The sequence below is a fragment of the Saccopteryx leptura genome, chromosome 3 (assembly GCF_036850995.1).
Source record: "Saccopteryx leptura isolate mSacLep1 chromosome 3, mSacLep1_pri_phased_curated, whole genome shotgun sequence".
Classification (NCBI taxonomy): domain Eukaryota; kingdom Metazoa; phylum Chordata; class Mammalia; order Chiroptera; family Emballonuridae; genus Saccopteryx; species Saccopteryx leptura.
Genome location: NC_089505.1, coordinates 125,171,239 through 125,184,293, shown reverse-complemented (window position 1 = coordinate 125,184,293; position 13,055 = coordinate 125,171,239). Strand labels below are relative to the sequence as shown.

At 41.6% G+C, this 13,055-nt stretch overlaps 1 pseudogene; it reads right to left on the bottom strand.

The window, feature by feature from the left end:
- Positions 1–5,067: 5,067 nt before the first annotated feature.
- On the bottom strand, positions 5,068–9,929 carry LOC136398311 (trafficking protein particle complex subunit 6B pseudogene; annotated as a pseudogene).
- Between the last annotated feature and the right edge of the window lie 3,126 nt (positions 9,930–13,055).

Here is a 13,055-nt window from a genome sequence, read left to right as displayed (position 1 = left end):
TAATTTGGTTATTTGCATCTCACTCAGTTCTTTTTCTGGGGATTTCTCTTGTTGATCCATTTGGATTGCATTTTTTTTTTTTTGTCTTCCCATTTTGTCTGTGTATACACTCTTCTTTTGGGTGTGTTTTTTGTGTAGCTAGCTGAGTCTAGGGTTGGTATTGTCTGCTTCCAAATTTTCAGTTGTGTTGTTTCTAGTTCTTCTTGGGTTGGTATCAGCTGTTGTTTCTAATCTGCTGTGGGTTACTTATCTGCTATCACTATTCTTTTTTGCTATTTGTGTTGGCATTTTCTAAGTTCTTAGATGGGTCAGGTGTGAGGAGCCCTTTCTTAAGCTCCAGCTCTAACAAGGGTTGTTAGGTCCTGAACTGATGCTCTCTGTATCTGGCCACTGGATATACCTGCCCTAGAACTCCCTGGCCAGAGCCTAGCTATGTTTAGTGGGGGTCACTGCCTATGACTGGCCCTTATCAAACTTTCTGGAGCTACAGGCAATCCAGATATTGTGGCTGCCTCTGCTGGGCCCAGTGCTGTTGTACATCTTAGCTGTACTCCTAAGCTAGCTTTTATCTACTCTTGGCCTAGGGGAAGTTCCTTTAAAAGTTCAAATTCCCCTGAGATCCACTTCCTGCTGCCTCTTTTTGCTGGCTACTTGTTGGGCTCAGTACTGTAATTCAGATATTAGGTACAGTATTGGATGTGGCTTGCCTCTTAGCTTCCGATGTCTTTCTATCCAGACTTTTTATTTTATTTTGTTTTTTTTCTTCTTTTTCAGAACCCTGAATGGTGTGGTCTCAGAGTTCCAGTAGGTGTGTACTCTGTGCTCCCAATATGTGGTTTGTCCGCCAGCCCCCCTGCCGCTGCTGTTGTTGCCTCGGGTATTTGGGCTCGGGTGCTGCTAGTGCCAGCCTGCCTCTGCAGCCACTGTGGCTCCTGCTGCCCCTTGTGGGCCCGCACGCATCTACTCAGACTGCCCTCGAGGTCACCCAGGCCCCAGCCACCACCAAGAGCAGGCTCATGCTGCGGGCAGGATTGCATGCTAGCTTGGAACTCGGCAGCAGCCGGGGCAGCTTTGCCTCTGTGGGCAAGCCTACACGCACCTGTTTGGACCACTTCCATTGTCGCCCAAGCCCCAGCCGCTGCTAAGGGTGGGCTCACGCCACAGGCAGGATTGCACGTGACCTTGAACCTCCACAGTGGCCGCCATGGCTCTCGCCTCTGCTCCCATCTTCAGGGAAAGGCCCGTGTGTGCCTGCTTGGACCACCATTGCAGGCACCTGGGCTCAGCCACAGGCGGGCTTGCACGCTCACTCCAACCTCTGCGTCTGCGGCTGTGGCTCCTGCCTCCATGGGCATGCCCTCACGCACTCGCTCTGTCTGATTCCTGCAGCCATGCCCTGCTACCACCAGCCAGCCTGCCAGCTCCGGCTAGCACTCAGCAGCATTGGGGGGCAGTGTAGCTCAGACCTCAGTACTCACTTACCTGTGTCCCTAACGTGCTGCCTGCATCTAAGTACCTCTTTGTTCTGACTGGAGCAGGAAAGCCTCCTGTGGACGGGCTAAATTCTTCCCTTTGCTAGTGTTGCTGCTCTGAGGAAAACTGTTCACTTTACATTTGGGGAGTGATTCAGCCCAGGAGTTAGGATGTCCATCCCTCAAAGTGTCTCCCCCTGTGCCTCCGAGACCACACTCTTCCCTGGCAACTCCAGTCTTCCCAGTGCTCCCCGCTGGAGCTCTGGGCTGGTGGCTGTGAGAGAGACTCTGTGCGGTCCCTTTAATATGGAGCCTCGATCCAAGAGTTCTGTCTCCTTCTCTCAAATAGTATCTAGGCTCCTTTCTCAGCCAAATAGTCCATTCACCCCTTCCAGGCTTCAGGGCTATAGGCTAGAACTCCAGTTCTGGGGCTGAGAACCCACAACCCATAACTCACTGGACAATCCTCCCCACCACGAGAATCCCTCCAAGCCGCTGCTCACTCCTGGAAGTGGGGCAGCCCCTTCTGCATCTCTGCCTTTCCTACCAGTCTCAGTATGGGTTCTTTGGTGGTCCTTGGCTATAGAATCCTCTTAGTTTAGTCCAAAGTTGGTCTTTCAAGATGACTTGACTCAAAATTAAGTTGTAATACACTTTGGTTCTGGGATGTGGGAGTTGGAACGTCCACCTAATCCATGGCCATCTTGTCTCTTTAGATGTGTTTCTTGAGGGCTACATACAGTTGGATTTTCTTTTTTGATCTACTCTGCTACTCTGTGTCTTTTTATTGGTAAATTCAATCCATTTACACTTAATGTAATTATTGAGACTTGAGGGTTTCTTTCTTTCTTTCTTTCTTTCTTTCTTTCTTTCTTTCTTTCTTTCTTTCTTTCCTTTCTTTTTACAGAGTCAGAGAGAGGGATAGACAGACAGGAATGGAGAGAGATGAGAAGCATCAATCATCAGTTTTTTGTTGTGACACCGTAGTTGTTCATTGATTGCTTTCTCATATGTGCCTTGACTGTGGGCCTTCAGCAGACCGAGTAACCCTTTGCTTGAGTCAGCGACCTTGGGCTCAAGCTGGTGAGCTTTGCTCAAACCAGATGAGCCTGTGCTCAAGCTGGTGACCTCGGGGTCTTGAACCTGGGTCCTTCTACATCTCAGTCTGATGCTCTATCCACTGTGCCACCGCCTGGTTTCTTATTGCCATTTTATATATTGCTTTCTGGTAGCTCTGTATCTTGTTTGGTTCTTCTCATTTTTCTATCATTTGTTTTTGTTTGGTGGTATTCCAAACTTCTTTCCTCTGTTTCTTCTTTTTTTATGTCATGTGTTTCTGTAATGGTTTATTCAGGGGTGGTTACCATTAGGTAATAAAAAGAATATATATCATATTCATTGTAGTATATTATCTCATGAGTGCTTCTGCACTCCATTCTACTTTGTTACTGTTAATCTTTTTCCTCTCTCCTTTTTTTGTTTTTGTTGTTACAGATTAATCTGGTTTTTATTGTGATCTTGTTGGAGTTTTTACTTGTGATTTTGTTTTGTTTTGGTTTTTGTATCTGGTTGAATAACCCCCTTTAGTATTTCCTGAAGTGGGGGTTTTCTGGTGATAATTTTCCTCATCTTCTCTATATCTGTGAATGTTTTTATTTCCCCTTCTTATTTGAAGGATAGCTTTGATGGGTATAGTATTCTTGGCTAGAAGTTCCTCTCTTTCAGTACTTTAAATATTGGGGTCCACTGTCTTCTGGCTTGTAGAGTTTCTGCTGAGAAATCTGATGATAACCTAACAGGCCTTCCTTTATATGTTGTATTCTTCTTTTCCCTGGCTGCCTTGAGGATTTTTCCTTTGTCATTGGTTTGTGATAATTTCATCACGGTATGCCTTGGAATAGGTCTGTTTTGGTTAAGGTAACTCAGTATTCTGTTTGCTTCTTGGATTCGAGGCTCTAATTATTTCCACAGGCTTGGGAAGTTCTCATAATTTGTTTGAATATGTTCTCTGTTCTATTTTCTCTCTCTCCTCCTTCTGATATACCCAGTATTATTTTGTTGCTGTTTCTGATGGAGTCAGACAGTTCCTGTAGGGCTTTCTCATTTACTTTTTTAAATTACTTTTTATTTTATTTATTCATTTCAGAGAAGAGAGAGAGAGAGAGGGAACAGGGGGAGGAGCAGGAAGCATCAACTCCCATATGTGCCTTGACCAGGCAAGCCCAGGGTTTCAAACCGTGACCTAGCATTCCAGGTCAAGGCTTTATCCACTGTGCCACCACAGGTCAGGCTTTCTCATTTATTTTAAATTCATGAGTCTCTCTCACTTTCTTCTTGTAGTATCTCTAGTTGCCTGTCTTCTATATCACTAATTCTCTTCTCTATCTGGCCTGTTCTATTAGCTAAGTTTGTTGCCTCATTTTTCAGTTCATGTATTGAGTTTTTCATCTCTGTTTGGTTTATTTTTATAGTTTCAATTTCCTAGGTGAAGTATTCTTTTTGTTCATTAAATTGTATTTTGAGCTCTCTAAATTGCCTTTCCATGCTTTCTTGTATTTCCCTCAGTATTTTTAAGACTTTAATTTTTAATTCTCTGTCATTTAACTTTAAGCTTTCCAAGCAATTGAAATTTTTTTCTAGAGATTTTTCATCTATTTGAGCTACATCTCTGTCTTTTGTATCCATGATATTTGATTCCTTTTTCCTTAATGGCATTTGAGAATGGTATTGTTACTAACACTAATAATAAAAGATAATTTAAAAATAAAATAAAAATTGAAAAGATACAGTGAAAAAATGAAAATTGTATAATGAGAAGTGGAACAAAAACTACAGATAACAAGGTGCAGGAACTGTGGAAAGATGACAAAAGAGATAAAAAAAATAAAGTAAAAAACATGCAAAATGCCACAAAGTAAATTATGAATCCAAAATATAATATTAGTGACAAATAAGGGGAAAAGAAAAAGAAGGGAAAGAAAAAAAGTAAAGGTTTTTGAAATGAAATCCTCATAAAAAACAAGAATGAAAAATGTAACAACTATTGATAATGAAGTTCAAAAGGAAATGGAAAGAATAAAAAGGAAAGAAGATAAGGTGACTAAAGTGGATTTAAAAAATTTATAAAAATGTAATTTTTTCCTGGTTTTGAGAGGTAGCTTCTTCCTTTTTTGGGGGGGGGGCAGGTGGCACTGTACTACAGTGTGGGGCTCTTGGTCAGAGGTTTGCTATTATGTTGCTTGGTATCTCTGACAATGGAAGACTCAATTTTCCAGGTGCCTCTCCCCACATCTCTCCCACATGAGCTAGCAACCTGAGGACTTAGCTGTGAGGTTTGCCTCAGCCACTGCTTGCAGAGCAAGAGCCTCTAAGAGCAGCCAGGTCCTTCCTCCAGTACCACTCAAAGCACAGTTCTGGGTAAGGCTGTGCCAACCAGAGCCACCAGCAAAAGCAGGCAGGGCTGGGAGTCGATTGCCGACCCAGCACCTTTCTAAGGGCTGGCGGACAGGTCTAGCACATCTTAGTGTGCCGTGGGCTGGGAGCCAATTGCAGATCAAACGCCTTTCTAAGGGCCCCCCAGAAAGTCTAGTACACTTTAGCGCTCTGCGAGTCTAATCTCCACAGGTTTCTCCCTTGTGCACAGTTTGATAGCCTGCAGCAAGCTACTTGTGCGCCCAGCCCCCATGACTCCAGCAGTGCACACAGAGGCTTGCACCCGCCTACTTAGGCGGACAGCACCTGTGATCTCAGTCAGAGCCAGGAATGCAGGCCTTTGGAGGTACCTTGCCCTTACAGTCCCAGGCTCAGGGATCCCGGCCTTTGCACACATCCCGTGCTGGTGGTGGAGCTGGGAATGCACAAAGATGCTGGCAACAGCCCATGCAGATGTCTATTGCTGATAAACTTAGGCTAAGCCCTCCAGTCCGTGCGTTTGCACGCCCACGCCAGTGGTGCCAGGTGAAGCCACTTGCACACCGCCCGTGATTGTGGAGCTGCTGGGAGTGCACAAAGCTGCTGGCACCAGTGCCAGCTCCCACGGGCACCCCACAGTGGTAACCTTTGTTGGAGCTTACCACCCATGTGTGCCCCATTGTCTGTGATTTTAGGCAGAGCTAGCACGGTCTTTCTTCTGCTTGATCATTCACTCTAACCCAGCTTCCTCCCTCTGCCTCCTACCCTCCGCTTTGTTCGGCTTCAGACAAAAGCGGTCCTTTCTTGAGGAAAGCGAAAAACCCTATTCTCTGTCTTGTTTCCTTTAGAGTGGATTATATATTCAGCCACCTTTTCGCCCAATCATACCTTTGTCTGATGTGTGTATACTTCAGGTGCACCTGAGATTTTTTTCTCTGTCTTTAGTTGTTGAATTTGTTGAAATTTCAAGGGGAGATAGCGGGAGCACCCCTCATGGTGCCATTTCTCTGATGTCACTCACAACATTTATTCTTGATTTAAAAAAAAACCAAACCTCTCAGCAACTAGGATAGTAGGGAAACTAATCCTAGTTATCAGGCTCTTCAACCTGATAAAGGACACTTACAAAAAAAAAAAATCAGACTTAATGGTAAAAGACTGAATGCTTTCTTCCTAAAATCAGGAGCAACATGGAGACATCCACTCTCACAATTTCTATTCAATACTGCACTGAAGGTTCTAGACAATGCAACCAGGCATGAAAAAATAATAAAAAGCATCTTGATTAAAAAAGAAGAAATTTTTATATTCTCAGTGTTATCATCTGAATATTTTTGTGCCCCCCCAAATTCATATGTTGAAATCCTAATGCCCAGTGTGATATTAGTATGTATTATATTTAATGAGTATTAGAACATGGGTTCTTCTGGAAGTACTTAGGTCATGAAAATGGATACCTCATGAGTGGGATTAGTACTCTTATGAAAAAGATCCCACAGAGATCTCTTGTCCCTTCTACCATGTGAGGACACAGCAAACAGCAAGAAGAGGAATCTCTTCAGGTACGAAACTTGGCCATGCAGATGCCTTAATCTCAGACTTCCAGGCACCAAATAGTGAAAAATAAATTTCTGTTGTTTATAAGCTACCCAGTTTGTGACTTTTTTCTTTTTTTCCAAATGAGAGGAGGGGAGATAGAGAGACAGGCTTCCATATGTGCCTTGACCAGGATCCCTCCGCCTATGCTCTGCCCGTCTAGGGCCATGATCGTAACTGAGCTATCTTTAGCGCCTGAGGTGGAGGCCCCACCAACTTATCCTCAGCACCCAGAGTCGATGCACTCGAACCAATCCATGGCTGTGGGAGGAGAAGAGAGAGAGAGAGAGTGAGAAGGGGAAGGAGGAAGGATGGAGAAGCAGATGGTCGGTTCTTCTGTGTGCCCGGACCAGGAATTGAACCTGGGACATCTACATGCCCAGCCAACACTCTACCAGTGAGCCAACTGGCCAGGGACTGTGGCATTTTATTATAGCAGCTCAAATGAACAAAGAGACACAGAGAACATGATTATATATGTAGAAAAACCTGTGGAATTTTACATAAACAAGAAAAATTGAGTTTAACAAGATTGCAGGATACAAGATCACTATATAAAAAACCAATTATCTTCGGAAACTGCAAAACTTCTAGAAAAAAATAAGAAAAATGTTTGATGACATGAGTCTTGGCAGTAATTTCACAAATTTGATACCAAAAGCAAAAATAGACAAGTGGAACTACATCAAACTAAAAAGTTTCTGCACAGCAAAGGAAATAATCAACAGAGTAAAAGTCAACATACAGAATAAAAAAAAAATATTTGCAAGCCAATAAGGGTCTGTTCATTTCCAAGATATAAAAGCTACACCTTATATAAAAAAACAACTAATAACCCAATTTTAAAACGGGCTAAAGACTTATATAGATAGTTCTCCAAAGAAGACACGCAGATGGCCAACAGGTATATGAATAGATGTTCAACATTACTATTAGAGAAATTCAAATCAAAGCCACAAGGAGGTATCAACTCACACCTGTTAGGATAGCCATCTAAAAAAAACAACAACAATAAGTGTTGGCAAGAATATGGAGAAATTAGAACTCTTATACACTGTTGGTGGGAATGCAAAATGGTACAGCTGCTATAGAAAACAGTATGGAGATTCCACAAAAAAATTATAATTAGAACTATCATATGATCCAGCATTCCCACTACATCTACCTTAGGGGGTTTGGAAAGATTAAATTAGCTAATGAACAGAAAACATATTAAAACCTGGAAAAGGTCATCAAATATAGTATTAATCTGGAGAAAGTAAAAGTTAATCTCCTTAATTTTTTAAAACAGAACATATGCTTTATTATTTGTTTATCATATAAAATACATATTTTTCTTTAGGAAATAATAAATGATTGCATCCTTGTCAGACAATTATCTTGAACTGACTGCTATCTGGCTCTTCACAAAGTTAGTGTAGACCAGTAGTCCCCAACCCCTAGGCCATGGACCGGTACTGGTCTGTGGGCCATTTGGTATTGGTCCGTAGAGAAAGAATAACTAACATTATTTACGTTTTATTTATATTTAAGTCTGAACGATGTTTTATTTTTTAAAAATGACCAGATTCCCTGTTACGTCCATCTAAGACTCACTCTTGACGCTTGTTTCGGTCACGTGATACATTTATCTGTCCCACCCTAAAGGCCCGTCCATGAAAATATTTTCTGACATTAAACCGGTCCATGGCCCAAAAAAGGTTGGGGACCACTGGGGTAGACAAATGAAACTTGAAATAGTAAGGATATATAAATATAATCAAATATTACTTGCAATAAGTGACACTATTAGAAAGTATATCTAAGCCACATCTAAGCTACAAAGATATCTTTTTTTTTAAATTTTTTTATTTTATTTATTTTTATTTATTTTATTTTTTATTTTTTTGTATTTTTCTGAAGCAGGAAACGGGGAGAGACAGTCAGACAGACTCCCACATGCGCCCCACCGGGATCCACCCAGCATGTCCACCAGGGGCGACACTCTGCCCACCAGGGGGCGACACTCTGCCCCTCCGGGGCGTCGCTCTGCCGCGACCAGAGCCACTCCAGCGCCCGGGGCCGAGGCCAAGGAGCCATCCCCAGCGCCCGGGCCATCTTTGCTCCAATGGAGCCTTGGCTGTGAGAGGGGAAGAGAGAGACAGAGAGGAAGGAGGGGTTGGGGGTGGAGAAGCAAATGGGCGCCTCTCCTATGTGCCCTGGCCGGGAATTGGACCCGGTCCCCCGAACGCCAGGCCGACGCTCTACCGCTGAGCCAACCGGCCAGGGCCAAGATATCTTTTTTTTTTTAACAGAGACGGAGAGTAGGAGAGAAGGATAGATGGGGACAGACAGACAGTAACAGAGAGAGATGAAAAGCATCAATCATCAGTTTTTCGTTGTGACACCTTAGTTGTTCATTGATTGCTTTCTCAATCAATGAACATCGTAAATACATTTCCGTTGGCTTTAGACCCCTGTGTTTTGGTCGTTCGACCCCCGCCAGGGTCGCGACCCACAGGTTGAGAACTGCTGCTCTAAGCAAATAAAAATGTTCAAAATAACGATCAGGTTTTTTCATTCTGAATATTTTGAGTAAAGTATGTTATTGTATGTCTCTTTATCTGCTTTAACCTGGTCGACGTTACATTGATAAAATACAGCCTTACTCCTGCTTAAGGACTCATCTTTCAATATATAAATTAGCAAGTAGCTTATATCAGCATAAATGTCCAAGAATGTAATTAAATCATTGCTACTTGAAATATTTTACATGTGAATAACTTAACTCTTTACACTATTGAAGCCTTCTATTTCAGTATGTTCTATAACTTCTTTATCATCACAGGCAGGCATTGAAGACAAGTCAGCTGTTAGAATACTTTTTTTAAAATTAATTTTAATGGGGTGACATTGATAAATCAGGGTACATATGTTCAGAGAAAACATCTCTAGGTTATTTTGACATTTGATTAAGCTGCATTCCCATCACCCAAAGTCCAATTGTCTTCCATCATCTTCCAACTGGTTTTCTTTGTGCCCCTCCCCTCCCCCAACCCCCTCCCTCTTGTTAGAATACTATTTATCACCAAGTTTGATAAGTCACCTCTCATTAAGCCACATGCAAATACTAAATACTTAGATACATGTTCTAATTACTGTTTTCCTGCAGACCTCTGAGTTAGCAGACAAAATTTGTTGCCCTGATGATTTGTCCTTATATTGTCGATTTGTTTCTTCAATATTGTAGTCCAGAAATCTTTACAAATGAACTTAATGATACCTAATTCATTCTTGAACCTTGGCGGTATCTTTTGTAAACCTTTCCAAAAATCCTTCTCCCACTCGAAACCCTATGTTTTCCAGCTTAGACATAACAACGTCCTTTTTCCACCTCCCCTGGTCCGCGTACTTGTACATTCCTGACATCATATCGCTATGGAGAAGCAAAAACAACGCCTGGTCCGCCATTTCCTGCTTACTTTTTCAAGCTCTGGTTTTCGGCTCCCGTTTGGGCGGGCGATCTGGGCTGCACCGCAGCTTTTAGTCCGCAGTCTGTCCCTCGTTGCTAGGAGACGGAGGAATTCACTCGGTTTCCGGAAGGCTGGGCCAGGAGTGAGCCCGGTACCCGGGCGAGCCCATCCCAAGGCTGCCAAGCCCAACGGCGGAACCTTACTAGCAAGGTCTTTATAGCAAGGATATAATAGAGAAATGATTGTATAGGCATAGGGAATAATCATCTAAACATTAACTATATTATCCATCACATTATTCTAAGCGTCCCTTATACAGTATAAAGATGCTGTGACAAACTTCATTTAGAATTTGGAATCAAGAAATATTCTTTTCAGACCACTGACCATGTGTTTGTAAGATAATAAGAATTAGATACCCAGAGTTTCTTTGCCTTAATATTAGAAAGTTCAAACAAAAATTCATGCCTGATTATGGAATTATGTTAACTCCAATACTCAAAATTTAAATTTATGACATCCATTTTTTCTCTAGATTTTATCTTTTATAGCTTTATCAGTTCTATTTCTGTGACTTTCACTGAAAACTACTTTAAATCCTTTCTGAAAGTAAGAAAGGTATACATTTTTAAAAACTTGCTGGAATTTTGTTAGTACTATAAAGAAAAGGGCCATATATTATTCACTCTTGTGTCCCTTGACACTTCTTTTAAATTCATTCTTAAATTTTGCTCGTACTTTAGCACACAGTAGGGATTTAACTATGAATGGTTCATACTATCATTTGAAGAACTGCTACACAATAGAAGTGGGATTCATTAACTCCAGGATTATTTACTGAGCACCTACTATGTCCCAGACACTGTCCAGAAGCCAGTAATACTGTGAAGATAAGAGGGTCCTGGGACTGATAATTTAGTGGGAGGGGCAAACAATAAGTAAATAAGATACACATAAGCAAATAAGAATAAGATAAGCAAATAATAAACACATAAGCAAATAAGAGTGATAGAGGTATTGAGGAAATCACCTAATAACCAAGTGTAAATTAAAAAGGTTACCTCCGGGCCCTGGCCGGTTGGCTCAGCGGTAGAGCGTCGGCCTAGCGTGCGGAGGACCCAGGTTCGATTCCCGGCCAGGGAACACAGGAGAAGCGCCCGTTTGCTTCTCCACCCCTCCGCCGCGCTTTCCTCTCTCTCTCTCTTCCCCTCCCACAGCCAAGGCTCCATTGGAGCAAAGATGGCCCGGACGCTGGGGATGGCTCTGTGGCCTCTGCCTCAGGCACTAGAGTGGCTCTGGTCGCAACATGGCGACGCCCAGGATGGGCAGAGCATCGTCCCCTGGTGGGCGTGCCGGGTGGATCCCGGTCGGGCGCATGCGGGAGTCTGTCTGACTGTCTCTCCCTGTTTCCAGCTTCAGAAAAATGAAAAAAAAAAAAAAGGTTACCTCAGGATAACGTATATTTTCATACTACCATCCATAAAATGATTAAATTGTCAATAAAGGGATATTGCCTATATTTGTCACTAATTCAATCACTGGGAGTATTTTTGTTTAAGAATGTAGAAGCAGATAATGTTGAACATTATATTAGTAGAGCATACATAACATAGGTAATTATGTTATTAAATTTATTATGCAAACAACAGAATAGCCTGTTGACTTTCACTAAGGTAAACTTCTAGTTTTACCCTTATGTTTCCTCTGCATTTTCCTAGATTTTTTTCACTGCAACCTTTTTTCCAAAAGGAAACTGGGTCATAGGCAAAAAAACAAAACAAAAAAAACATGCATCACCAGCTAAGACAAATACTTAAGCATTAGTTTTTCTGACTTGAATTAGACAGGTGTGATATCATCAAGAGACCACTGTTTGCTTTTCTTCATGCAGTTGTATCATTCTCTGGTGGGTATTAATTACTTAATATAAAACTATATTTTATATATATATATAGTTTTTGAGAAGTAGATTTTTGGAGTGTCTAGCACAGGAACAAAATATGTAGTACTTTGTTATTTTCATTAAATTATCAACTTCACAAAGCATTATGTTAGTGCCTTTTGTCAGATTTAAACAAACATCTGGGCCCTGGCTGGTTGGCTCAGCGGTAGAGTGTCCACCCAGTATGTGGATGTCCCAGGTTCAATTCCCAGCCAGGGCACATAGAAAAGGTGACATCTGCATCTCCTCCCCTCTCCCTCCTCCTCCCCCTTATTTCTCTTTCTCTTTCTTCCCTTCCTGCAGCCAGTGGCTCTATTGGTTCAAGTGCATCAGCCCTGGCCGCTGAGGATGGCTCCATGGAGTCTCCACCTCAGGCATTAAAAACAGATTGGTTGGGAGCATGGCCCCAGATGGGCAAAGTGTCAGCCCCAGACAGGGGTTGCTGTGTGGATCCCAGTAGGGGTGCTTGTGGGAGTCTGTCTCTATCTTCCTTCCTCTCACTTAAAAAAAAAATCTGAGAGATATGCAATTACAAAGTACAAATAATACTGACACTACTAATAATAAATGTTAATACATTGTTCTGGAAAGTCTTTAATTTGAATTTTAAGAGGAAAACAAATTTCTCATGTAATTTAGCTTCTCTAACTGTGGCTATCCATTTGTATAATATATTTTGACTTCTACTCCATGTACATTTATTATCCATACAAAACTATTAAAAAGCCAACTGGAAAAGGTATAACAAGTTATTTAAATATAATTTTTTATCCAAAGGGACAAAAATTATTTGTTTCTAAGAGTGATACAAAATTGATAAAATAAATACTATAATTAAGAAAACAAATAGAAGAAATCCTTAGTTATTATAAGGTGCTTTAGAACTTAATCACATAAATAAGTATTAATAATATATTATAGAACATATAAGATAAAGTTGAAGATTAATGTTACTTCTGAAATCTATTCCCTTCTAACTATAGATGTTGCTGCTTCCTAAGGATACCTGTAATAAGTGGAAGGGTCTCAACAGAACAAAGACAAAGTCATGACAATGGGATTCATTGCAAACTCCAAAGCTCTGAGATTTCAGTATGAGAGGATGGGAGTGTTTGTCAGGAGAGTAAATTACACATGGCTGTCACATCAAGAATACTTATTATATCCTGACCTGTGGTGTCG